Below are 27,996 nucleotides of genomic sequence, written 5' to 3'. Positions count from 1 at the left end.
TTTAATTGTACCTGTTTGTGACTCAACACCTCCTCTGTGTGAAAAGTAGCACTCTATCCTTTTCATCTTGTTGGTATTCCGTCCTGAACTTTCCATTGTTTGATTTTGTCAAACATACATGTAGCAAAAGAATAAATGGTAAATAATGTTCTTAAAAGTATTATTGAGTGGTTTTCTGCCATGTTCTTGCTCTCAGTTTCAAAAGAGACAACTTATTCAGTTCTGTACATCTATAGGTACAACAGCAATGATGACCTTAATAAATGCTGAGAAAATAATAGCAGAGGTGAAAATCTAAAAGGTACCTGTGTCTTTATTGATTAGAATTTAAACTGGAAAAAAAAATGTTCTCTGGAAACAGACCAGTTCAGCCACTTTAGAACTTTAAATTACTGCAAATCTTTGGGAGACACAAATACTAAATTAAGATATTTTGTTCATATTTATTCAAAAATTTCATGTGAAATAATGTTAAATGGTAACTCCTATTTAATAAAGTTTTCATTTCTCAAAACAATGCTTTACAAAGTCTGTCCAAAAAATTCCAGAACATGCGTTATTTTGCACCAATGGTGTGTTGAAACAAAATGTGGCTAGCATCCCTGCACATGTCTGTGTTTAATATGAAACTGCCGGAAGTTTCATTGCTGTATGTCTGTTAGCTATTGTCGAGTGCTGTGTTGAGTAGAACATTATGTTGCACAGTTTGCGAATTTTGAGATGGCAGAGTTAGAGGAGAAACATGTATGCATTACATTTTGCATGAAACTCAAGAAAAAAAGACAACATGCTCTTGCAGACAGACGCAATTCACCATTAAAAAGGCACTTACACATAAGACACACAGAGACACACCAAAAGATGCGTGAAGCCTAAAATGATGAGTGCTTAAACCGTACTTAGTGTTATGAATGGTTCACACAGTTTAAAAATGGCCAGACAGAAATTAAATATGACCATCATTCAGGATGCCCTTTGACATCTACCAACAACTCTCATGTCAGGAGCATCAATGAAACTGTGCATGCCAATTGAAGACTGGAGATTGCAGAAGAATGTAACATTTCAGTTCTATAATGTTTGACACAGCATATTGGAATGCATCATGTTGCTGCCAGGTTCATCCCATGACTCACAATCTTTGAAGAGCTCTTGGATTGTGGAAATGAGAACAAAATGTTCCTTAGGAGGTTCATAACTGGTGATGATACATGTGTCTATGGTTGTGATTTTGATACCAGTTTTAGTCTTCACAAAGGGCGGGAAAGGTTCTCCAAAACCAAAAAAAGGTCGTCACCTGAGGCCAAATGTCAAATCCATGCTGATAGTTTTCTTGACTTTAAAGGATTTATTCATTATGAATTCATCCCACAGAGACAAACTGTTAATTGTTGGTACTATCAGAACATGTTGCAATGCCTGAAATCAAATGTGAGAGGGAAACGGCCTGAAATGAGGTGAGGCAATTCATGTCTCTTGCATCATGATAACGCAGCAGCACATCATCCCTGTTGGTGCAGGACTATTACACAAAAAATGAAAACCCTGTGCTGCCTCATCCTCTGTACTCTCCAGACCTCATCGCTGAGGACTCCCCACCGCCACCAAAGCTCAAAGGACAAATATCTGCAATGTAGACTACATAAAAGAATATTTGCAGATGGTGCTTCATGCGATCCAGCAAGAGGCGTACTAATATTGCTTTGAGAAATGGAAATGGCTTGGGGAGCGGTGTATCAATTGTCAAGCAGTGTGTTTCAAAGAATACTATGCACAGTAAGTAAAAGGTAAGCATGAAAAAATTTCGTGGATGAAGTTCTAGAATTTTTTGAACAGACCTCATAAGAACAACATGTGGTGTTCACCTACGATCATCCTTTAGACAACTGATTTAGGACTTAGTCATTTTGACTACTTCTTTACAGTAGAGTTATTCGCTCATGAAGCTTGGTGTGACTAACATAATACAGTTCAAAAGGAATGACAGTGTACATAATTACAATATCAGAAGAAAAAATGTCATTCCTTATTCCACATTAGGGTTCTCTTTAGCACAAAAAAGTGACAATAAAATTTTTGCTCACTTGTGCAGTGATAAATATTTTGTCCGACAGACAGAAAATTTAAATTTGAAAATGAACTGAAAAATTTTCTTCTTGATCGCCCTATTTTTGTTCAGAAACTTCTGTTTATGTAATAAACAGAAGGTGGTTGGTAGGAATTACTAATTCACATCTGTATTAGTAGGGAAAAACTTGCCAGGGGTCTGCATTTGGCCAGACTTAGATATGAACGTGCAATGTGGATGTAGAATGACGTATTCCACATCATTACTGTTAATTACCCTATATAAATAATCCATGGAACTGGAAATTAACTACCTACTGAATGGGAATTGAGATTATATTGGATTATGACATTCAAGATCTTTCCGGTATTTGTTTTGTGTATTTCTCTTGAGCTACCATATTCAATACCTCTTGATATTGCATTCTTTTATGGCAAAGGAACTGTGAAGAGTACCTGTTTTTATATCAAATTCACATCGTGAAATGTTCACAGAAATAGTAATTTGTTCTTGGCCATTGCCTACATCAGGCCATAGTCAACTAAGTTGTTATATGAAGTCTTTCTTTCTTTCTTTTTTATCGAGAGACTCACTTGAGCTCGTTTATCTTCAAAACCTTCTGGTTGTTCCAGATAAACTGCATCTTCAAGTTTTCCATTCAAAAAAACTGTCTTCATATCAAAATATTTTACCAGCAGCTTTACCAATAGAGCTTTAAAGCGAGATTTCCATTAGCTGCAACATTTCGACATTAAACCCAGTTAGTTATTCTGCAATATTTTAATGTCATTAGGACATTCAGCTAGCTCCCATATATTGTTTCTCTTTAGCAGTTAAATTTCTTCTCTAATTGCTAGAATCCATTTTTTCCTTGTTTGACAGCAGCACATCAGAACATCTGTTTGGCAACAATCTTTGCTAGCATTACTTCACCACTTCCCAACCAGGCTGATTATTTTCTTCATTCTCTTTTGTTTCCGTTTATCTTCTTCAGAAAATTCAGAAGGTTCTGATTTCAGGAATTATGATGACCTCTTTATTTGTTCCATTCACTTGATTACTGTCTTCCTCCATAGTCAAGTGCATCGAACTTTTCTTCATTTTGACTTCATCCTGAAGCAGACTGCCTGTGACATTTACCATCTTCTGCTTTGTATACCACATTTCGCCTTTTCAGATTTCAGGATTTTTCTCAAGACATGTCCAGTTCAGCATGATCAATACAGAAATTACATGTAGTTCATGTTTTACACCATTATTTTCTTTTAGGAAAATCCAAACTCTAAATCCAGCCGTGTCACTTACATGTTCAATTAGTTGTCCAGAAACAGCCTTGTCATCAAATTCTGAATGCTATTATTTGTCTAGATAAACATAGCAACAGGTGCTAAAATATTGATGCATTCAAATTTTCATACAGGTCAAGTGAACCAATAGGGTAGAGGATTCAGTAATTATGTTCCCTTACCTGTGAGTAATTCAGTGATTTTCTTGTTATTATATTCCTTGTCTCCATCATATCTAAATTCTTAGATTACATTTCCATTGAATTTAACTTTATTCAAAAGTTTAAGCCTATCATAGAATTCATTTTTGTGTTTCATGAAGAAAATGTAATAAAAGTTACTAAAATCATATTTAAATATTCATAATATCAAGCACTTCTAAACAGTGAGGTAGTCATTTGGTCTGTTGACATATGCATGGATTAATTTGCCTGTGGTTTTCTTGTTATTTAATAGGCATTCTAAGAATCTTTCATCCTTGCAACCTGTTGGTGTCAAGGTTCTTCATGGTTTCACTCTTGAGATTCTCTTGGCATGTAAAATGTGTAAATAATAATGGGAACACAACCAGATGATGTTTTTGACAATTGTCAATATTTTGACATGTGTACACCCTGTCATTTTTAAGGTACAAATGTAACTAGAATGTGCAACACACATACGAGGGCTATTCAATAAAGAATGATCATAATTTTTTTATCGTTATAGTTTCTCACAATCTATTGGTTATGAACTGTAGATTAAAACTGAAGAAACTGCTAAAAGGTGGGGATTTAAGGAGATGGTACCTGGATAAACTGAAAGAACCAGAGGTTGTACAGAGTTTCAGGGAGAGCATAAGGGAACAATTGACAGGAATTGGGGAAAGAAATACAGTAGAAGAAGAATGGGTAGCTTTGAGGGATGAAATAGTGAAAGCAGAAGAGGATCAAGTAGGTAAAAAGACGAGGGCTAATAGAAACCCTTGTGTAACAGAAGAGATATTGAATTTAATTGATGAAAGGAGAAAATACAAAAATGTAGTAAATGAAGCAGGCAAAAAGGAATACAAACGTCTCAAAAATGAGATCGACAGGAAGTGCAAAATGGCTAATCAGGGATGGCCAGAGGACAAATGTAAGGATGTAGAGGCTTATCTCACGAGGGGTAAGATAGATACTGCCTACAGGAAAATTAAAGAGACCTTTGGAGAAAAGAGAACCACTTGCATGAATATCAAGAGCTCAGATGGAAACCCATCCTAAGCAAAGAAGGGAAAGCAGAAAGGTGGAAGGAGTATATAGAGGGTCTATACAGGGGCGATGTACTTGAGGACAATATTATGGAAATGGAAGAGGATGTAGGTGAAGATGAAATGGGAGATATGATACTGCGTGAAGAGTTTGATAGAGCACTGAAAGACCTGAGTCGAAACAAGGCCCCGGGAGTAGACAATATTCCATTAGAACTACTAATAGCCTTGGGAGAGCCAGTCCTGACAAAACTCTACCATTTGGTGAGCAAGATGTGAGTGACAGGCAAAATTCCCTCAGACTTCAAGAAGAATATAAGAATCCCAATCCTAAAGAAAGCAGGTGTTGACAGATGTTAATATTACCACACTATCAGTTTAATAAGTCACACCTGCAAAATACTAACGCGAATTCTTTACAGACGAATGGAAAAACTGGTAGAAGCCGACCTCGGGGAAGATCAGGTTGGATTCTGTAGAAATGTTGGAACACATGAGGCAATACTGACCCTATGACTTATCTTAGAAGAAAGATTAAGGAAAAGCAAACCTACATTTCTAGCATTTGTAGATTTAGGGAAAGCTTTTGACAATGTTGACTGGAATACTCTCTTTCAAATTCTGAAGGTGGCAGGGGTGAAATACAGGGAGCGAAAGGCTACCGTATTTACTCGAATCTAAGCCGCACTTTTTTTCCAGTTTTTGTAATCCAAAAAACCGCCCGCGGCTTAGAATCGAGTGCAAAGCAAGCGGAAGTTCTGAAAAATGTTGGTAGGCGCCGCCACAACTAACTTCTGCCGTCCAGTATATGTAGCGCTACACAGACATGCTTTGTAGGCACAAAGATAAATACTGGCGCCAAAACCTCTGCGTCAGTAAATAAATAAAAAAAAAAAAAAAGGTGGAAGACGAGCTTTTTTTTCTCCGCCCCGAGTTTCGACCACTGCATTTTCATACATTATCCAATGAAGTAAATACAAATTCCGCATTGTTCATCTTCGAATGTATTAGAATTTCAATGTACTACAAAAATCCGACTGGCAAGACTGTTTGGGATGTTTTTCAATATGGCCAACTCTACCTTCTGAATTTTTTCCTACCTGTGAGAAGAGATGGTTGCTAATAGTAACCTGATGAAATGTGAATCACAAGCAGTATTCTCTTCACCATTCACCATAAGAATAATACGAATATAAACATTTTGCCATGTGTTCTTCCGTGTTTGTTGCTATCTCATTTAAATCCTATCTGCCTAATAAACTACGAAACTAGAGTGAGACAACCGCAAACGCGGAAGAATACACTTATCGTGTCTGTTTATATTCGTATTATTCTTAGCCTAATAGTGATACAGTCAGAAATGAACCACGGCAACTGACTAGATTTTTAAATCTAAGATGACTCTAATTTCTGTGCAGAATTTGCTGTACTAAAGAAGCGGCCGCAAAGATTTTCAAACGGAGAAAAATTTTCGCCTAACTCTCGTTCAGAACATGTTCTATCATACGCAGCCTATTATTTGGTTCTTGTTGATCATTCTCAAAGAAAGCAGCAGTGTAAGTAACAACAAATAGCAGTCTCTTGACATTGCTTCGCTAATGAGACGATTCGCCTCTTTTTAGTTGTAAGCGGCGGTAGCACGTACAAAAGCAAGCCATGCCGCGAACGGCGACAGGCCGTAAACACGCACTATCAGAATGCGACAAACAATGCATGACACATTACAGTGATGCATTTTCAGCTTAGAGTGACGTAAACACCTATAACAGAGAAAACGGCACTTATCAGATAAAACAAAATAAGCAATCGATTCAAACCAGACGAAGCACGTGAAAAAGGAAGGGTACCCGTATAAATACGGACGGAGCGCCTGACGCATAGCAATGGCTACCTGGTAAAGCTTACAACTCGAACCAAACTACTGTAGCTGTATCGTCATTCATTCGACCTAAATTGTGTCTCATATTACAATGGACCAACTTTGTTTCGATTTGGCGGTGCGGCCTAAAACTTTTATCTCCCCTTGAATTTCGAGTCTCAAATTTCAGGTGCAGCTTAGATTCGGGAAATCTTTTTTTCCTTTGTTTCGAGTCTCATTTTTCAGGTGCGGCTTAGATTCGAGTGCGGCTTAGATTCGGGTAAATACAGTATTTACAATTTGTACAGAAACCAGATGGCAGTTATAAGAGTTGAGGGACATGAAACGGAAGCAGTGGTTGGAAAGGGAGTGAGACAGGGTTGTAGCCTCTCCCCAATGCTATTCAATCTGTATATTGGGCAAGCAGTAAAGGAAACAAAAGAAAAGTTCGGAGTAGTTATTAAAATCCATGGAGAAGAAATAAAAACTTTGAGGTTCGGCGATGACATTGTAATTCTGTCAGAGGCAGCAAAGGACTTGGAAGAGCAGTTGAACGGAATGGACATTGTCTTGAAAGAAGGGTATAAGATGAACATCAACAAAAGCAAAACGAGGATAATGGAATGTTGCCGAATTAAGTCGGGGATGCTGAGGGAATTAGATTTGGAAATGGGACACTTAAAGTAGTAAAGGAGTATTGCTATTTGGGGAGCAAAATAACTGATGATGGTCGAAGTAGAGAGGATATAAAATGTCGACTGACAGTGGCAAGGAAAGTGTTTCTGAAGAAGAGAAATTTGTTAACATCGAGTATAGATTTATGTGTCAGGAAGTCGTTTCTGAAAGTATTTGTATGGAGTGTAGCCATGTATGGAAGTGAAACATAGACGATAAATAGTTTGGACAAGAAGAGAATAGAAGCTTTCGAAATTTGGTGCTCCAGAAGAATGCTGAAGATCAGATGGGTAGATCACATAATTAATGAGAAGGTATTGAATAGAAATGGGGAGAAGAGGAGTTTGTGGCACAACTTGACTAGAAGAAGGGATCGGTTGGTAAGACATGTTCTGAGGCATAAAGGGATCACCAATTTAGTACTAGAGGGCAGGGTGGAGGGTAAAAATCGTAGAGGGAGACCAAGAGATGAATACATTAAGCAGATTCAGAAGGATGTAGGCTGCAGTAGGTACTGGGAGATGAAGAAGCTTGCACAGGATAGAGTAGCATGGAGAGCTGCATCAAACCAGTCTCAGGACTGAAGGCCACAACAACAGCAACAACATAGTTTCTCACACTAAAATTTAATCTTATGATATTCTGTTAGCTTAATGCGCAACAAACATGCCATAGTAGTTTCATTGTTGGGATTCCTGTTTCCCGCCTGTGAGAGGCAGGCAATGTCAGACATGTTCAGTATCACCTACCGCTGCAATGGTGGTAACACACGAGGAACAATATGCAACTTTGAAATTCATCTCAACAAATCTACAGCTGAGGTGTATACAATGTTACAGGGGGCCTATGGGGTGTCTGTTCTTCCCTACAGTGCAGCTTGAAGGTGGTTTAAAATGTTTAAAGAGGGGAGACAACCAATTTCAAAGAAAGATGGACCCGGTGCTCCAGTTACTGCTCTTACAGAAAAAAATATCAACACTGCTGCTGTCATTGTCAGAGAGGATTGACGAATTACCTTAAGATCACTTTCGGAAATATTGAACATTTCATTGGGTGCCACCCACATGTTGGCGACAGAAAAATTACACATGACACATGTTTGTGCACGATGGGTTGCAAGACCGTTGATTCCCAAACAAAAGGACACTCGCATGCAGATCTTTGTGCAGTTAAAGTTGATATTAGGGGAAGATCCAGAGTTTCTTTCAAATGTAATCACTGCTGATGAAACTTGGCTGCATCATTTTGAGCCAGAGAGCAAGCAGCAAAGCTAAGTGTGGAAATCTTCTTCATCACCAACTCTCAAAAAAGCAAAAGTGATTTCTTCTGCCTAGAAAGTTATGGTCATCTCATTCTTTGATATTCATGGAATGGTTTATCAGCATATTGTACCTGCACACACATCAGTAACTGGAGAATACTACAGGGATGTTCTGTAAACTTGCAAGTCCATTTCCGTGAAGCAGGCTGGTTACTGCATCATGATAATACACTCCTGGAAATGGAAAAAAGAACACATTGACACCGGTGTGTCAGACCCACCATACTTGCTCTGGACACTGCGAGAGGGCTGTACAAGCAATGATCACACGCACGGCACAGTGGACACACCAGGAACCGCGGTGTTGGCCGTCGAATGGCGCTAGCTGCGCAGCATTTGTGCACCGCCGCCGTCAGTGTCAGCCAGTTTGCCGTGGCATACGGAGCTCCATCGCAGTCTTTAACACTGGTAGCATGCCGCGACAGCGTGGACGTGAACCGTATGTGCAGTTGACGGACTTTGAGCGAGGACGTATAGTGGGCATGCGGGAGGCCGGGTGGACGTACCGCCGAATTGCTCAACACGTGGGGCGTGAGGTCTCCACAGTACATCGATGTTGTCGCCAGTGGTCGGCGGAAGGTGCACGTGCCCGTCGACCTGGGACCGGACTGCAGCGACGCACGGATGCACGCCAAGACCGTAGGATCCTACGCAGTGCCGTAGGGGACCGCACCGCCACTTCCCAGCAAATTAGGGACACTGTTGCTCCTGGGGTATCGGCGAGGACCATTCGCAACCGTCTCCATGAAGCTGGGCTACGGTCCCGCACACCGTTAGGCCGTCTTCCGCTCACGCCCCAACATCGTGCAGCCCGCCTCCAGTGGTGTCGCGACAGGCGTGAATGGAGGGACGAATGGAGACGTGTCGTCTTCAGCGATGAGAGTCGCTTCTGCCTTGGTGCCAATGATGGTCGTATGCGTGTTTGGCGCCGTGCAGGTGAGCGCCACAATCAGGACTGCATACGACCGAGGCACACAGGGCCAACACCCGGCATCATGGTGTTGGGAGCGATCTCCTACACTGGCCGTACACCACTGGTGATCGTCGAGGGGACACTGAATAGTGCACGGTACATCCAAACCGTCATCGAACCCATCGTTCTACTATTCCTAGACCGGCAAGGGAACTTGCTGTTCCAACAGGACAATGCACGTCCGCATGTATCCCGTGCCACCCAACGTGCTCTAGAAGGTGTAAGTCAACTACCCTGGCCAGCAAGATCTCCGGATCTGTCCCCCATTGAGCATGTTTGGGACTGGATGAAGCGTCGTCTCACGCAGTCTGCACGTCCAGCACGAACGCTGGTCCAACTGAGGCGCCAGGTGGAAATGGCATGGCAAGCCGTTCCACAGGACTACATCCAGCATCTCTACGATCGTCTCCATGGGAGAATAGCAGCCTGCATTGCTGCAAAAGGTGGATATACACTGTACTAGTGCCGACATTGTGCATGCTCTGTTGCCTGTGTCTATGTGCCTGTGGTTCTGTCAGTGTGATCATGTGATGTATCTGACCCCAGGAATGTGTCAATAAAGTTTCCCCTTCCTGGGACAATGAATTCACGGTGTTCTTATTTCAATTTCCAGGAGTGTATGTGGCCACATATAGCCAATGTTGTTGCTGAATATCTTTCAAAAATCAGTGTGAAGTGCATCCCTCATCCTCCCTACAGTCTGGCTTTAGCCCCATGTGACTTTTTTCTATTCCCTAACATGAAGAAACGCCTTCATGGGAGGCATTATCAATCATCAGAAGCAGTGGTGAAGGCTGCGGAGGCAATTTTTAGGATCTCTCAAAAAATGGTTTCCATCATGTATTTAAAGACGGGCAGAAATGCTGGTACAAGTGCATCACATTCATGGCAGACTACTTTGAGCAGGACCATTGAAATTGTGAGGATGAATAAAGGTATGTTGTCAAAAAATGTTATGATCATTCTTTATTGAACAGCCCTCGTATATGGTCACTAGCTAATTTAATTCCAACTATCTTCTTAGTAATACTATTCCATTAGCTGGAAATGCTAGCCAGAATCTCCTTGTTTGTGTATTCCTTAGGTTCACCAGTGCCAAGGCAGTGTTCTGCAATAGAAGATTTGCTTGGATGCTGTAGGTGGTGTGACATTCATATTAATGCACAGGCCCCCCACAGCCCTGATATTCTGACCAATTTATGATGTTCCACGGTTGCAAGGAATATGACACATACCTGCCTTATGCAAATGAAGATTATCCTTTATTGATCCTAAAAGGGCCCTAATCTCAGGTAGTGATTGAAAAGTGCCTTTCACATCATGTTCCTGCAGAGTATGACCAATCCATTGGAAGTGCATCCTATGTACAGTGAAATGGCCATAGACTTTGGTTACATCTCATTATTATCATCACTTGCTAAATTCACAGTTGGTCACTAGTGAAATGTGCATTTGATCTGTCGTTCACTATAACCATTCTAATGAAAGGTGACTTCAGGATGGGCTAACTCAATTGACGAACTTCCAGGTTCAGAGATGATGTGGCCCCTGTGAACCAAGATACGAGGTTTCCCTTCACACTGGGCCAGTTGGTGACAACTATCAACCTGTAAATACAAAACAGTGTAAATGGGCTTCCTATAAATGCCATGTCCCAATGTATCACCAACATTTCACCTGACTCACATGTCAAGGAGGGGGAGGCAGTTGTTCTTTTCCACCTCCAGTGTCTAGAAAGTATTTATGTGAATAGAATAAAGACATATTAAAAAGCCATTTAAATTCCCACTTCCATAAGGTCAAACAACAAAAATATTTTGTAAATATTTGCAAAGAAACATACAGGTTTCAATACTGTCAACTCCAAGACACATTCCTTGAACTCTTCCATAAACAAATTGCCAGTAGTAGGTACAACAGTCTCCCCATTCCAATTCCATCTGTCTGTTCACAGTACTGGTCGTTGAATAAAAAATAAGTGGAAGTCAATAGACCAACAGATGTGATAACAGGTACACTAATTCAACACCAAACCTAGCCTCAGTTAACAAAAACGAATCAGACAGAAGAGAGACCACACCTGCTTTTACTAATATATGAAAGTCATATGAATACAAACCTTCTAATTAATGAAAGAAATCCACTGAGATCCTAAGGTGATGCATACACTGATTAATTAGTGGTTTAGCAAAGCAGCAAGGTGTTTTGCTATGCCATATGTTGGAGCACCAGTGTTACATGCAATAGACCCAAGAGGAGCCCCTTCCTTGTGGATCTTTGGAAGGCCATATTATCTGCCAGGGACAGAACAGTAAGAATTAAGACTCTAGATAGTCTCCTATGACAAGAAACTTTTGTTCAGGAGGTTTTTATGCTTTCTCTCAACACTTTTTATCAGCTGCTGTAATATCACTATTGCGTGAATCTGCCTAGTTGACACAGCATGCTTCTCTCCAAACCTACTTGACAGCATCAGGAGGCAGTTGAAAAACAGCCTGTTCAACAGAACTTATAATGTCAACATGTGGTAAACAACTGGGCTTTGGTACAAAATTTAAAGCTTTCCATAACATGGATAAAGCTGTGTCATCAAAAGCCTTCTCTGTGAGGTTGATCACAGAGTGCCGAGTTGTAGTATTAAACTCTGGGCCAAGGAAACATTCAAACTTTGCTGAATGCTGGGCAGCTACAGAATGAAATTCCGAATCAGTTTGTGACCAAGGATCACTGTCCACCCACTCTAAGAAAATTCCAAAATTTTTGAACCAATCATTAAATGAGGAAGAAGTAATCCCTTGAAAACAAACTTCAGCAATCAGTGAGTATAATGGTTCCTATCACAAACAAGAGATAAACCACTGGCTTGCTATATGCAGCAGGTGACAAGATGATTAATTAACATGATGACTTCTTTGGCATATTTGAACAACATTATGTTCTCAATACCAAACAAGAATGATAATGTACAATGCACTCTCACTCTACTACTTCAGAATCTGTACAGCCCCTGGAAACAACAATGCATTTCCTCTTTGTAGAAGTAAGGAATGTGGAACTTGAGAACTGCCGGCATCTGCAAGGATATTTAAAACCCCAGTATGCAGAGCACACATGAAAAGATAAAACAGACACAAACACACTCACACTCTGTAAACGCTAGCACCACCACTCAATCAAAGATGACCAAAGTCCGAAGATATCAGTGATAATTATTAATAACTACCAGATGAGGTGATTTAACTATTTCTCTCTGTTCATTGGCCAGAGAGAGAGAGAGAGGGAGAGAAGGATTCCATGCAAAATTAAAGCAAAAGAACCTCCATCTCTATCAGGAGTCTCATGAATGTGCATCATATATAACACTATCCCAATAGCTGGGAGTGTATCCCAGATTCTCCGTGTTGTTACATTCCATAGGTTGACCAGTGCCAAGGCAATGTTCTGCAATAGCAGATTTGCTTGGGTTTTGTAAACAGGTGTGCTGCTTATGCCAATGGTGTGGTCCTCCAACAGTCCTGAATTTCTGACCGGTGTATGGTCATCTTTTATGGCTCCTAAAAGGGCCCTAATCCCAAAACACATTTCACAACATATTTTCACAGAATATGGCCAATACTGTTGGAAATCCTTCCTGCATAATGCAAAAAGGCCATAGACTTTGGTGGTGCCACCTCATTATCACCATTATTCGCTCAGTTCACAGTTGGTTGAAAGAGAAATGCGCATATGATTTGTCATTCACTATAACCATTCTGATGAGAGATGACTTTGAGGTGGGTTAACTCAACTGACAAACTTTCAGGGTCTGAGATGTCATGTGCCCTGTGAACTGAGGTATGAGGTACCCATTTAAAACTGTAAACACAAATCAATGTGAGTTGGTTTCCTATAAATGGCATCCCCCAACATATGGTCACCCATTCTTCTGACCAACACATCGAGAGAAAGAAGGCTGCCATCCTTCTAAACCACCACCGTGAGGCAAGTAATAGGGTGGATACAATTCAGATGTAATTAATAGCCAATTAAAGTCACTCTTCCATCCTCTTAAATCTCCACCATGACATGAAGCGAGTAATTGGGTGATAGAATTCAGATGTGTTAAAAGCCAATTAAAGTCACACTTTCATGAGGTCAAACAACAAAAGCATCATCTACATATCTGGTAAGTAGGAAAGTAAATGGAAAGTTGAGACATGCCTTTATGGGAAGCCAACTCACACTATTTTGTATTTATAGTTCGGTAGTTTTCACCATTCAGTTAAGTATGAAGGAGTACTTTGTACCTTGGTCACAGGATTCACATCATCTCAGACACTGAAAGTTTGTCAGCTGAGTAGCCCAACTTGAATTCAACTTTTATTAGAATAGTTATAGTGAAAGACAGACCAAACATGTGGTTAACTATCTAATAACCCTGAATAGGGAGAATGTAGCTAATAATGAGGTGGCACCAAACTCCGTGGGCTTTTTGTATTGTGCAGGGAGCATTTACAACAATATTGGCCATACTCAACAGAAATGTGATGTGAAATGTGTTTTTTGACCTCTATCTGAGATTATGGTCCTTTTAATATCTGTAAAGGGTGATCTTGGTTTGCATGTGGTGGGTTTCTATTGTATTCCATGCAGTTGTGGCATGCTGTATATTGGTGAGACCATTAGGACTGTGGAGGACCTGCATATTAAAATTATTGATACACCCACTTGCAACAACCAAACAAATCTGAAATTGCACAACAGTCTTGCAACCAGTCATCCTATGGAATACAAGAAAATATAGACGGTGGGATGCTCTTCCAGCTATTGGAATAGTGTTATTAAGGAGGCAGTTGAAATTAAATTATCAAGTTATATTATAAATACGGATGGAGGTCTTTGCTTAAATTTTACATGGAACTCTGGTGAAACAGCAGAGGAGAAGAGTCGATACTACCTCATCCATTGGTTATTAATATTCACTATGTATAACTTCTGGCATTCGTTACTTTTGCTTTTGTGTGTGTGTGTGTGTGTGTGTGTGTGTGTGTGTGTGTGTGTGTGTGTGTGTGTGTGTGCCCTGCATAGCAAGATTTTAAATTTCCTTGCACTAGACTTTCTTGTTGCATTTGTACCCTAAAATCAACAGGGTGTGTGCTTGTTGAAGTATCAGTGGTTGTCCAAGATATCACCTAACTGCATTCTCATAAGCTATTTGGACAATTTTTATGCTGGGAGAAACTCAAGCTTCACATTGTATACCTCTGTGGGGAGGAAATGTGTCACTACTGGTATTTGCTTAGTAAACTACACACTAGTACAGTGAGATTTTAGTATGCAGCATCAAACTTGTTGAGATCAAAATACTGTTCCAACGTTTGCTTAAGTTGGGCATCATATTAATTCTCCTGCCTCTAGTCCTGAAAATTTTGGCATTTTCTTGGGATTGGCTATACAGTGTTTCTTGGTTGCATTCTGACTAGGAATTTCATTCTGTAATTGTGCCGCATCCACTAAAGTTTGAACATCTCCATGGTTTGGAGTCTAGTACTACATCTAGACCAACTGTGTGATCAATCTTATGGGGTGAGCCTTTCATGATGTAACTTCATCAGTGCTAGGGAATATTTTAAATTTTGCATTGATGCCCAAGAGTTTACCGGTTGTTGATTTTGTAAGTTCTGTCAAACAGACTGTTTTGAAATTACGTACTGATGTTGCCAAGGAGGTCAGGAGGGCAGCATGTTATATGTGTTGACTAGAGCACATCTGCCCAAGAATAATATAACAGCCTCTGCTTTATATTTGCTGAGTGGATTCTGATATTATCATCCACAGACATTACTGTGCTGGACAAGCAGGGATATATTCAAAAGCATTTCCTACCTGATTCAGTGTATTGCAAGATCAATGCTGTCCTGACAAAAAGTATTGAGAGAAAGACTAACAGTCTCCAAAAGAAAAGTTCCTTGTCACAGGAGCCTGTCAAGGTCTTAATTCTTGGTGCTCCAACATACTTTAGAGCAAAACACCTTGCTACTCTGTTGAGTGCACTAGTAGGTCGGTTTGTTTATCACATTAAGAATTGGCAGATTTCTCAAGTCCATTAGACGTATTGCATTTGTAAGACTGATTTTTTAGTGAACTGTGATGTGGTCTCTCTCTCTTCACTGGCATTCCTCTGTATGGTTCATTATGGTTAATTGAGGCTGGGTTTCATGTTGAATTAGCATATCTGTTATGACATTTGTTGAGCTTTGATGATTTCTGCTTATTTTCCATTCAATGACCAGTACAGCGAACATACAGATGGAATTGTAATGGGGACCCCCTTTAACCTAGTATTGCCCATTTGTTTATGGAGGAGTTCAAGGAATGTGCCTTGGAGTTGGCAGAATTGAAACCTGTGTTTTTTTCACACATATAGACAATACTTTTGTTGTTTGGCCTTATGGAAGTGAGGATTTAAACAGGTTTTTAGTACACCTTAATTCTATTCATCAACATTGCTTCACAATGGAGGTGTAAAAGGATGGCTGCCTTGCCTTCCTTGATGTCTTGGTCAGGAGAAATGATGATGTGTTGGGACATGCCATTTATAGGTAGCCAACTTACACCAATTTGTATTTAGAGGCTGATAGTCGTCACCATGCAGCTCAGCATGAAGGGGTACCTCATACCTCTGTTCAGAGGGGGCCACATCATCTCCAATCCTGAAAGTTTGTCACTTTTAGCCTGTTTTCAAGTCACATTTCATCAGAATCATGAATGACGGATCAGATGCACCTTTTTTTATCAACCACCGTGAATTGTTGGATTGATGACAAGGTGACAGGAAAGTGCAGGAAGCATTTCCAACAGGAATGGTCACATTCTGTGGAAATATGATGTGAAATGTGCTTTTTGATCACCATCTTAGATTAGGTCCTGTTTAGGATGATCTTAGTTTGAGTAAGACAGTTTCCTTGCAGTTGTGGAATGTCATACCACGAGGACCATGGAGGGCATTGGTCCAACAAGGTACACTGGTCCACAGGGCACACTTCTTGTCAGACCCAGATAGTTTGGCAGTAGAAATGGAAGATCAACAATCAGTGTTCTGCAAGAATAGATACATGACCAAACAGATTCAGAAGGCACTTCAACCAGCCTTTCCACCACATGATCTAGAAGTAAAACAAGATGAGAAAAGACTGTGACATACCTGCCCTATGCCTGATTTTTTTCCTGCCAAAATCACCAGGATTCTTAGGAAGCACAACATCAATTGTGTTTTCTGTCCATGTACCAAAACAAAAGCGCTACTGAAAAATGTGAAAGATGATGAAGATGGGACTACAAAAACCATGAAATTATAATACAGGGTGTTTATAAATGAATATCGGGGTTTTAATGGTTTATATTTATTATATTAAACTTACAGTTATAAATGATATGTCAAATGAAAGAGCAACTCAAACAGTTTTTCTTACAATTATTCAGTGTGAACACCGATCACACATCGAGTCGATAGGCGAGTTGTTCCGAAACCTTGATCAATGTGTCACGAGTAACTGTTGCAATAACACTGTCTCTAAAGTCAGATAGATCAGCTAGTATTGGAGGCACATACACAGGATTGAGTCAGATTGTGTGTGAAAGTGGAGGTCAAGCATTAAATGCTGTGTCAACTGGCCCCTTGCGCCCAATCCACCGGTCGGATACAATGTCGTTTAACCAGTCACATACTGAGTTATGGAAGTGAGGTGGCGCACCATCTTGCCCCCAAATAAAGATGTGTTGTTCAGCTTCTCCCCATTGAATCATGGGCCATAGCTGTAGGACATCAAGATAAGAAACATTAGTTACAGTCGGTTCACTGAAAAAGAAAGGCCCATAAACTTTCTGCGGGGATATTTCCTGAGGCTAAGTGTGGAAGATTCATACTTGTTCAACATGTTTTTCAGTCGCTCTTTGTCATTCCATACTCTTCCCATTGTGCACAGGTATACAAACAAAACTGTTTGAGTTGCTCTTTAATTTGATGTATCATTTATAACTGTAAGTTTAATGTAATAGATATCATAAAGCATTAAAACCCTGATATTCATTTATAAACACCCTCTATATTTTGCCAGTGTGGCATGCCATACATTGGCCAAACAACTAGGATAGTGTTCAGAACATTAGAGGCCCACACGACTAAGACAGCAACTAAATCAGCCATTGCCAAGCACTGTCTGGAGCTCAATCATTCCATGAACTGTGATGAAATGAGGATTCCGATATAGTCTCCCAGATACTGAGACAGTGTTATATGAGAGTCTATAGAGATGAAGGTGATGGAAAACCTCATGAATTGAGACACTGGGTACCAACTCATTAGAGCCTTGATTCCTGCACTGGAGTCGCTGAAAATGCAACAGGGACAGCTGCAGAACGTCACAAAAAGAAGAACTGAGGGTGTGGGTATGGGAAATAGCCCTCCGATATAGAGCGCCAGGTGCATTGTACTGAAGGTGGAAAGTCGCAGGGTGCTACTAGTGGGAGAGGACCACAAAGGAATCATCCAGAACTGCACCAGATTGAGAATGAAATGTGAGCATGCAGACGGGGGAATGTGACTGAAAATGAGACACAAGCACTTGGCCTTGTGCACCACACCAAAGAGGTAGTGCCTAAGAATCTTTCTAGTGGGAATGGACCACAGAGAGAACACCTGGAACTGCAGCAAACCGAAAACAGAACACAAGTCCACAAGCAGGTGCTCCAGACTGAAGAGGGAACATTGGAGCTGATGATGGAGTGCGAAGAGTATAGGTACAAATACTGGGTCTGTTCCACATGACGATCAGTTTCAGGTAGTACCTGATTAAAATAACGACTCATGTTGTCAAAGCATTGTGCAGAATGGCACTGATATCCAGCAGAATACCCAACACCTCAAGGTGCTGAACGATGACCTTGAAGGTCTGAGGAATTATTGGAATAATGTTATTAAGGAAGCAGACAAAATTAAATTAGCTAGTGTCTGTATAAAAAGAGAGGAAATACAACATTATGAATCTAGTTACCATTATTTGTTTAAATAGACATGGATGTTTTTGGTTAAATTCTTCTTGGAATCCTGCTCTCTCTCTCTCTCTCTCTGGTCAAACAATAGAGGGAAAGAGTTAATGCTTCCTCTTCCGTTAGTTATTAATATTTACTGTTGCAATATAAGAAAAGGAAAGTTGCTACTCACCATACAGCATAGACGCTGATTCACAGATATGCACTACAGAAAGATTTTCACACTTAAAGCTTTTGGCCAATGGCCTTTGTCAACAATAGATGCATACACACACACACTCAGTTGCGTTTGCGTGAATGTGTGTGTGTGTATGTGCATCTAATGTTGAAAAAGGCCATTGGTCGAAAGCTTTAACTGTGAAAATCTTTTTTTTGTGCCTCTCTGTGACTTAGCATCTCCACTGTATGGTGAGTAACAACTTCCTTCTCATAATACTGTTATATTCCACCCTGAATTTTCCATTGTTTGATTTAATATTTACTGTTGACAACTTCTTATGTTGCTCATCTTTGGTTGTGTGTGGTGTAGTGGTGTTAATGTTTCTCTCTCTATCTCCCCCCCCCCCCCCTCTCTCTCTCTCCCTCTCTCTCTCTCTCTCTCTCTCTCTCTCTCTCTCTCTCCCTGACACACACACACACACACACACACACACACACACACACACAGAGTCACTCACTCTCTTTGTGTGTGTGTGTGTGTGTGTGTGTGTGTGTGTGTGTGTGTTTGTGTGTGTGTGTGTGTGTGTGTGTTATCTTTCTATGTATGTTCTGCATATCAAGGTTTTAATTTCCTTGCTCAGCACATTCTTGTTCCATTTGTGCCTTGCAAATGATGGGGCCTGCGTCTGCCGAAATATCAGCGGCTGTCAAAGGCATCGCCTGGCAGTGTTCCCATAAGTAATTTGAACTTATTCGTGACAGTCTTCATGTTTTGTTTATTTCGAAAACTGTGTAGTGGCAACCACTGAGACGAGAGGACGTGCAGCAGAGCAGTAGCAGCACTTGTCTGCTTAACTGTAAATTAATTTAGTCTTTTTTTTTTTTTTCACATGCTTCTGTAAAGAAGTGAACTGTACATGTGTATTTTAATGTTTAGACTAGTGGTTAGAAAATTAATCATAGCTTTGTTTTTGCATAAGTCTTGTGATTATGCTTGTGTAGGGCGACTTCCTAGTGTAAATTTTCCTGGCGCCAGAAACTCTGTCATGCCAAAAAGTTTTAATTTTGTGCTAGTAGACAGCATACAGTTTAGATCAGAACAGTTCAGTTGGAATATTTATCTCGTGCAGTAACTTTTCGGTCAACAGGATTTCTAATAGCAGGTATCTGTAAATAGATCAACTTTAGTAAAGAAATTTGTTTCTGTTTAATAGCTTGTGGTCTCAGAGTACAGTGAGAAATCTGCACAGCAACTTTTAGTGTTACTTTATTCTCCTTTGGTATATATTCAAACTCAGTAGCGCCATTTTAGACCTTATATCTATTTTATACATAGCACAATATGGCTAGGAACTGTGCTTGTTGTGAGCAGACAAGGAGAGTTGGCTGCTCTGCATAAACAGTTGGAAGCTGCATTGGCTACTGTCAAAAAGCTTCTAGCTAATGCTCAAAGTTGCAGTGATGTCAGAGTGCCAGTGACAAAACCTGCGACACCTTTGTTGCCACTGGAATCCCCTGATGACCCGGACGTCGCTGGGGCTTCTGATACACAACCACTCCGTCCTCACTCCAGAGTGGGTGGTAGACAGCGGTGGGTTCTCATGTCACTGGGCAGAAGGCAAAAGAGGGAGCAGGCTGTGCAGCTGGCTTGCTACATCTTAGCAACAGGTTTGAGGTGCTACCCAATGTTGATGATAACTCGGAGCCAGCATGGGATGCCTCTCCTGTTGGGCCAGCAGTTGATTTTCCTGTCCAGTATGGACAATTACAGAGGGTGGGTATGCTTGTCATTGTGATCTCCAGTGTTAGGCAGGTGATGGAGCCCCTCAGTGAGATAGCAGGCAAGGCAGGAGATCTCATCCATGATGTGGAAGAGGCCTTGCCGGTGGCTGTCAAGCGCACTGGGTGCAACCGGCTGCATGTAGTGGCACATGTCGGCACGAATGATGCCTGCTGCTTCAGTTCTGTAGCCATCCTCGGCTCCTTTCAGCAGATGGCTGATCTGGTGAAGACAAATAACAATACACATGGGTTACAGGCCAAGCTGTCTATTTTTAGCACCATACCCAGAGTTGATTGCGGTTCTCTGGTTTGGAGCAGAGTGGAAGGTCTAAACCAGAGGCTCAGATGGCTCTGTGATGGTATCGGATATGAATTTCTTGACCTCCGCTATTGGGTGCAGAATTGTAAGGATCCCCTTAATATAACAGGTGTACAGTACATGCAGGAAGCAGTTTCTAGGGTAGCGGAGTACATGTGGCATTTTCATGGGGCTTTTTGTGGTTAGAGAACCCCTCCTTTAGGATCAAAGTCAATTTGCATGTTGAATCAGCCACAGTGACCTCAGAGAATCTTGGTCCTCGCAGATCAGAGGTAGAAAAGATTAATATCATTTTAGTAAGCTGCAGGCGCATCGAAGTAAAGGTCTCAGAAGTAGTGCTAGCCGGGGTGGCCGAGCGGTTCTAGGCGCTACAGTCTGGAACCGTGCGACCGCTATGGTCGCAGGTTCGAATCCTGCGTCAGGCATGGATGTGTGTGATGTCATTAGGTTAGTTAGGTTTAAGTAGTTCTAAGTTCTAGGGGACTGATGACCTCAGAAGTTAAGTCCCATAGCGCTCAGAGCCATTTGAACCCAGAAGTAGTATCACTTACTGAAGGTTATAATGCACAAATAGTATTGGGAACAGAAAGCTGGTTGAAACCAGATGTCAATGACAATGAAATCCTAAGTTCAGATTGTAATGTTTATCTTAAGGGTAGGTTAGTTACCAGTGGTGACTGCGTTTTTATTGCAGTAAAAAATTCGACAAAATCTAGCACCTGTGATCTAGAGGTAGCGTATTTGATTCATAATCAAAATGTCATCGGTCCCAGGTTCAAATCCTCCCACTGCTTAAATTTTGATTAATAATCAGCATTGGCGGCTGAAGACTTCTGGCATAAGAAGTCACTCTCATTCTGCCAAAGGCCTTGTCAAAGAGGGCGGAGTAGCTGACAGAGGTTCAGGGCACACTCTTGTCCTAGGGGTGGGAAACTGTCCCTAAAGGCGAAAGAATCAGCAATGATCAACAGCATAAGGATGCAGAATGCAATGGAAATGACTGCATTAAAGACACGTAACATGTATCCACAGGACATGTGGCCTGTAACCGAAGAAATGTCATGATGATCTCTCCATTGGCAAAAGATTCTGGAATAGTCCCCCATTTGGATCCCTGGGAGGGGACTGCCAAGGGGAAGGTTACCATGAGAAAAAGACTGAATAATCAACTGAAGGATAACGTTCTACGAGTCGGGGCGTGGTATGTCAGAAGCTTGAACGTGGTAGGGAAACTAGAAAATCTGAAAAGGGTAATGCAAAGGCTCAATCTAGATATAGTAGGGGTTAGTGAAGTGAAGTGGAAAGAAGACAAGGATTTCTGGTCAGATGAGTATAGGGTAATATCAACAGCAGCAGAAAATGGTATAACAGGAGTAGGATTCGTTATGAATAGGAAGGTAGGGCAGAGAGTGTGTTTCTGTGAACAGGTCAGTGATAGGGGCGTTCCTATCAGGATCAACAGCAAACCAACACCGTCAACGATAGTTCAAGTATACATGCCGATGACACAAGCTGAAGATGATGAGATAGAGAAAGTGTATGAGGATATGGAAAGGGTAATACAGTATGTCAAGGGAGATGAAAATCTAATAGTCATGGGGGAGAGGAATGCAGTTGTAGGGGAAGAAGTAGAAGAAAAGGTTGCAGGAGGAAATAGGCTTGGGTCAAAGAATGGGAGAGGAGAAAGACTAATTGAGTTCTGTAACAAGTTTCAGCTAGTAATAGTGAATACCCTGTTCAAGAATCACAAGAGAAGGAGGTATACTTGGAAAAGGCTACGTGATACAGGAATATTTCAGTTAGATTACATCATGGTCAGACAGAGATTCCAAATCAGATACTGGATAGTAAGGCATACCCAGGAGGAGATATAGATTTGGATCACAATATAGCAGTTATGAAGAGTAGGCTGAAGTTTAACACAGTAGTCAGGAAGAATTAATACGCAAAGAAGTGGGATATGGAAGTACTAAGCAATGATGAGATAAACTTTAAGTTCTCTAAGACTATAGATACAGCAATAAGGAATAGCTCAGTAGGCAGTGCAGTTGAAGAGGAATGGACATCTCTAAAAAGAGCCATCACAGAAGTTGGGAAGGAAAACATAGGTACAAAGAAGGTAACTGCGAAGAAACCATGGGTAACAGAAGAAATACTTCAGTTGATTGATGAAAGTAGGAAGTACAAAAATGTTCCAGGAAACTCAGGAGTACAGAAATACAAGTCACTGAGGAATGAAATAAATAGGAAGTGCGGGGAAGCTAAGATGAAATGGCTGCAGGAAAATTGTGAAAACATCAAAAAAGAAAAGATTGTCGGAAGAACAGACTCAGCATACAGGAAAGTCAAAACAACCTTCAGTGACATTAAAAGCAAGGGTGGTAACTTTAAAGAGTGCAATGGGAATTCCACTGTTAAATGCAGAGGAGAGAGTGGAGAGGTGAAAAGAATACATTGAAAGCCTCTGTGAGGGGGAAGATTTGTCTGATGTGATAGAAGAAGAAACAGGAGTTGATTTAGAAGAGATAGCGTATCAAGTATTGGAATCAGAACTTTAAAGAGCTTTGTAGGATATAAGGTCAAATAAGGCAGAAGGGATAGATAACATTCCATCAGAATATCTAAAACCATTGGAGGAAGTGGCAACAAAACTACTATTCACGTTGGTGTGTAGAATGTATGAGTCTGGCAACATACCATCTGACTTTCAGAAAAGCATCATCCACACATTTCCAAAGATGGCAAGAGTTGACAAGTGCAAGAATTATCACACAATCAGATCATGCATCCAAGTTGCTTACAAGAATAATATACAGAAGAATGGAAAAGAAAATTGAGGATGCACTAGATGACGATCAGTTTGGCTTTAGGAAAAGTAAAGACATGATAGAGGCAATTCCAACGTTGCGGTTAGTAATGGAAGCAAGATTAAAGAAAAATCAAGACACGTTCATAGGATTTTTTGACCTGGAAAAAGCGTTCGACAATGTAAAATGACACAAGATGTTCGAAATTCTGTAAAAAGTAGGGGTAATTTATAGGGAGAGATGGTTCATATACAATATGTACAACAGCCAAGAGGGAATAATAAGAGTGGACAATCAAGAACGAAGTGCTCATATTAAAAAGGGTGTAAGGCAAGGCTGTAGCCTTTCTCCTCCACTGTTTAATCTGTACATCAATGAAGCAGTAATGGAAATAAAAGAAAAGTTCAGGAGCGGAATTAAAATTCAAGGTGAAAGGATATCAATTATGTGATTCGCTGATGATATTGCTATCCTGAGTGAAAGTGAAGAAGAATTACATGATTTTCTGAATGGAATGAACAGTCTGATGAGTACACAGTATGGATTGAGAGTAAATTGAAGAAAGATGAAGGTAATGAGATGTAGTAGAAATGAGAATAGCGAGAAACTTAACATTGGGATTTATGGTCACAAAGTAGATGAAGTTAAGGAATTCTGCTACTTAGGCAGTAAAATAACCAATGATGGGTGGAGTAAGGAGGACATCAAAAGCAGACTTTCAATGGCAAAATGGACATTCGTGACCAAGAGAAGTCTATTAATATCAAATATCAGCCTTAATTTGAGGAAGAAATTTCTGAGAATGTACGTCTGGAGTACAGCATTGAATGGTAGTGAAACATGGACTGTGGGAAAACCAGAACAGGAGAGAATCGAAGCATTTGAGATGTGGTGCTACAGACGAATGTTGAAAATTAGGTGGACTGATAAGATAAGGAATGAGGAAGTTCTACACAAAATCAGAGAGGAAAGGAATATGTGGGAAACACTGATAAGGAAAAGAGACACAATGATAGGACATCTGTTAAGGCATGAGAGAATGACTTCCACAGTGCCAGAGGGAGCTGTAGAGGGAAAAAACTGTAAAGGAAGACAGAGTTTGAAATACAACCAGCAAATAATTGACGACATAGGTTGCAAGTGCTACTCTGAGATGAAGAGGTTACCACAGGAGAGGAATTCGCGGCAGACCGCATGAAACCAGTCAGGAGACTGATGACAAAAAACTAGCAAGGTTATCACAGATTCTGAATGTGAATTAATCTGGGTGAAATTGAGTATCAAAGGGGGTGACTTCAACTTGCCAGGTATAGATTGGGAGTGTTATCCCATCAAAACTGGTGCCAGAGATAGGGATTCGTGTGTCATTGTTCTAGATGTCTTGTCTGAAAATTATCTTGAGCAGATAGTTAGGGAACCAACTTGTGAGGGTGTACGTCTTAGACCTCCTGGCAACGAACAGACCTGAACTTATCAAATCAGTTTATGTAGAGAAAGGTATCAGTGATCATAAGGCTGTGACAGCATCTATGATGAAGGGTACTACAAGGAATCTTAAGAAAGGTAGGAAGATATATTTGCTCAGCAAGGGTGATAGGATACAAATTTCAGAATAACTCAGCAGTCAGCATCAAATATACAGTGATGAGGACAAAGATGTGGAAAACAAATGGAAAAATTCAAAGGCATTGTTCAATATGCCCTAGACAAGTATGTTCCGAATAAAGTTTTAAGAGATGGGAGAGATACACCATGGTTTAATAGCAGTGTTAGAAAAGCTCTATGTAAACAAAGAGCACTTCATCACTTCATTCAAGAGAAATAAAAACCTAATTGACAAGCAAAAGCTGAATGAAGCAAAAATGAGTGTAAGGAGAGCAATGAGAGAAGCGTTTTTTGATTTTGAAAGTAAGACATTGTCAACCAACTTAAGTAAAAACCGTAAGAGATTTTGGCCGTATGTAAAATCAGTTAGTGGATCAAAATCATATATTCATTCTCTCAAGAATCACTCTGGCACCAAAATGGAAGATAACAGAGAGAAGGCCGAAATACTGAACTCAGTCTTCCAAAGTTGTTTCACCATAGAAGAACATAACACTGGCTCTCCTTTCATTGTCGTACGAATGTCGAAATGGCAGATATTGAGAAGACCGATCACAGAATTGAAAAGCAGCTACAATCACTTAGTAGTGGAAAGGCATCAGGACCAGATGAGACACTTATAAGTTTCCATAAAGATTATGCGAAAGAACTTGCTCCCCTTCCAGCAGTAATTTATTGTAGATTGCCTTACAAGACTGGTGTTGTGCATCAAGGAGAGATTTGCTATTCAAATTTCAGGACAGCATTTTTCAGGAGGAGTCAGGCAACATATTACTTCCCGCCACATACATTTCGCATATTGATCACGAGCAGAAAATTCGAGAAATTAGAGCCAATACAGTGTAAACAAGCTGGTGTCCGTAGTGGAATACTACACGTGCACCCCAGGTAACGCTAAATGAGCTAGAACGAATATGCCCCCAGACCAGATATTGGATTTCCTGGCTACACACATGCAGACAAATCAAAATCAAAAAGCTTTAAAAAATGGACCGTTTCAGGACCAACTGATTAAAAGACTTGGATCTTCAATCCGAGTATGCAATTTTAAACATAGAGGGTATTAGCCAAACTAAAAGTGAGTACCTATCGAAACTCATTGTAGATAATGATATTGACGTAGTTCTAATCCAGGAAACATGTGCTCCAACTGTGGAAGACCTGTGTAGAAGAGGTAGGATCCATGGCTACAATCTTATGGGTGCTACATATCACAGAGTGTATGGTGTTGCCACCTATGTAAGGAGCGATATCGCGCATGCTCGTCTCATGTAAACAAATACAGAAAATGAGATCCATTATATTTGTGTGCAAGTGGAGGAGACCATTATAAATAATATTTACAAACCACCAACTGTGCCATGGCCACTGGATGTTCTGCCAATTATGGTCCATTCATCGATTTACGCTGGAGATTTCAGTAGTCACCATGGTCACTGGAACTACGCACGTGACAATCAGTGGGGTATTGCAGTCAACGACTGGGCTGAAAATGAAAATCTATACCTGTTGTACAATGCCAACGATTTGGGAACTTTCAGATCGGCCACTTGGCAAAGAGATTACAACCCAGATCTCTGCTTTGTGTCCCAGGACTGGAGAGGGCGCCCAGTGCCTATATCGAGAGAGGTCATACCTAATTTCCCACACACCCAGCGCAGGCCAGTAATCCTTGATATGGGGCTCTTTGTCCCAATAGCGAGACCTGTACCACAACCCAGATGGAATTTCCGCAGGCTGATTGCCAGAGTTTTGCTGACCACCTAGATAAATATATCTGTTTTATTCCACCAGAACCTAAAAACTACCCTCAATTCATCGGGGCTGTTCTTACTGCTGCTAAGAAGTTTACCCCTCGTGGGTACAGAAAGGAATATATACCAGGCAGGAATGAACATTGTGAACAACTTTATGAACAGTATAGCAAAACTGGTGACAGTGATATTGCAGACAACCCCCTCTAAAGTCTTGACGCTGGTAGAAGAGTACAATGGTGTGAGATGGCAGAAAATGTAAGCTTCAGACATTCAAGTAGAGACACATAGAGCCTTTTGAGTAGACTTGGTGGAGCCTCCAACAAACCCAGGCAGAAACCTGGTATTTCAAGTAACCAAATCTCTAATCATGTAGTTGAAACATCTAGATCATCCCGTGACGAAAAACATACTTCTAAAGTAAAACAAGAACTCACCTCTCTAAAAGCACAGTGCCCAAACGAATCCAATTTCTCTTAACCATTGACATTGGCTGAATCGTATGAGGCCTTGAAACAAACTAACCATGGGAAAATGCCTGATTAGGATAATATACACCCAGAATTTCTGATAAACAGGGTAACGGTGGAAAAAAAACGGATGATCCGCTTCTTCTCCTACATCCAAATTAGTGGATCACTGCCGAATGAGCTAAAGAGAATAAAAATAGTGTCAATTTTGAATCCAGGTGAACCAGATGACCATCAGCAAAGCTTCTGACCAATTTCCATTTTGAGCTGTACTTATAAACTCTTAGAGAGGCTCATCTATAGTAGAATTAGCCGCTTCATTCTTGAACATATTCCAGCTGAGCAAGTGTGTTTCTGGCCACAGAGAAGTTGCTGCGACCAGGTACTGGCCCTAACAATTTTCATAGTCTTGTTTGCAAGAAAACACGAAAACATCTGTCGCATTCGTAGACCTAACTATGGCATATGACACAGTCTGCAGAGAAGGGATGGTATACAAATTACTAAAAACAATCCAATGCCAAAGTATCCTCCAGTAATTGTTTGCCCAGTGGGGAGATAATCTACAAACAGAATACCTTGTGCATCCCAGAACACTGGTGCCATGACCTTTCCTGCCAAAGGAATTGCCTTTGCTTTCTTTGGCGGCAAAAAATCA

At 40.7% G+C, this 27,996-nt stretch overlaps 1 protein-coding gene across 1 annotated transcript in view; it reads left to right on the top strand.

The window, feature by feature from the left end:
• The window catches only part of LOC126176571 (ankyrin repeat domain-containing protein 26-like), a 169,858-nt gene that overhangs the window by 79,404 nt on the left and 62,458 nt on the right, over positions 1-27,996 (top strand). The window lies entirely within an intron of this gene.

Source organism: Schistocerca cancellata, chromosome 3 (genome assembly GCF_023864275.1).
Source record: "Schistocerca cancellata isolate TAMUIC-IGC-003103 chromosome 3, iqSchCanc2.1, whole genome shotgun sequence".
Taxonomy (NCBI): domain Eukaryota; kingdom Metazoa; phylum Arthropoda; class Insecta; order Orthoptera; family Acrididae; genus Schistocerca; species Schistocerca cancellata.
This window is presented reverse-complemented; position numbering and strand designations above follow the sequence as displayed.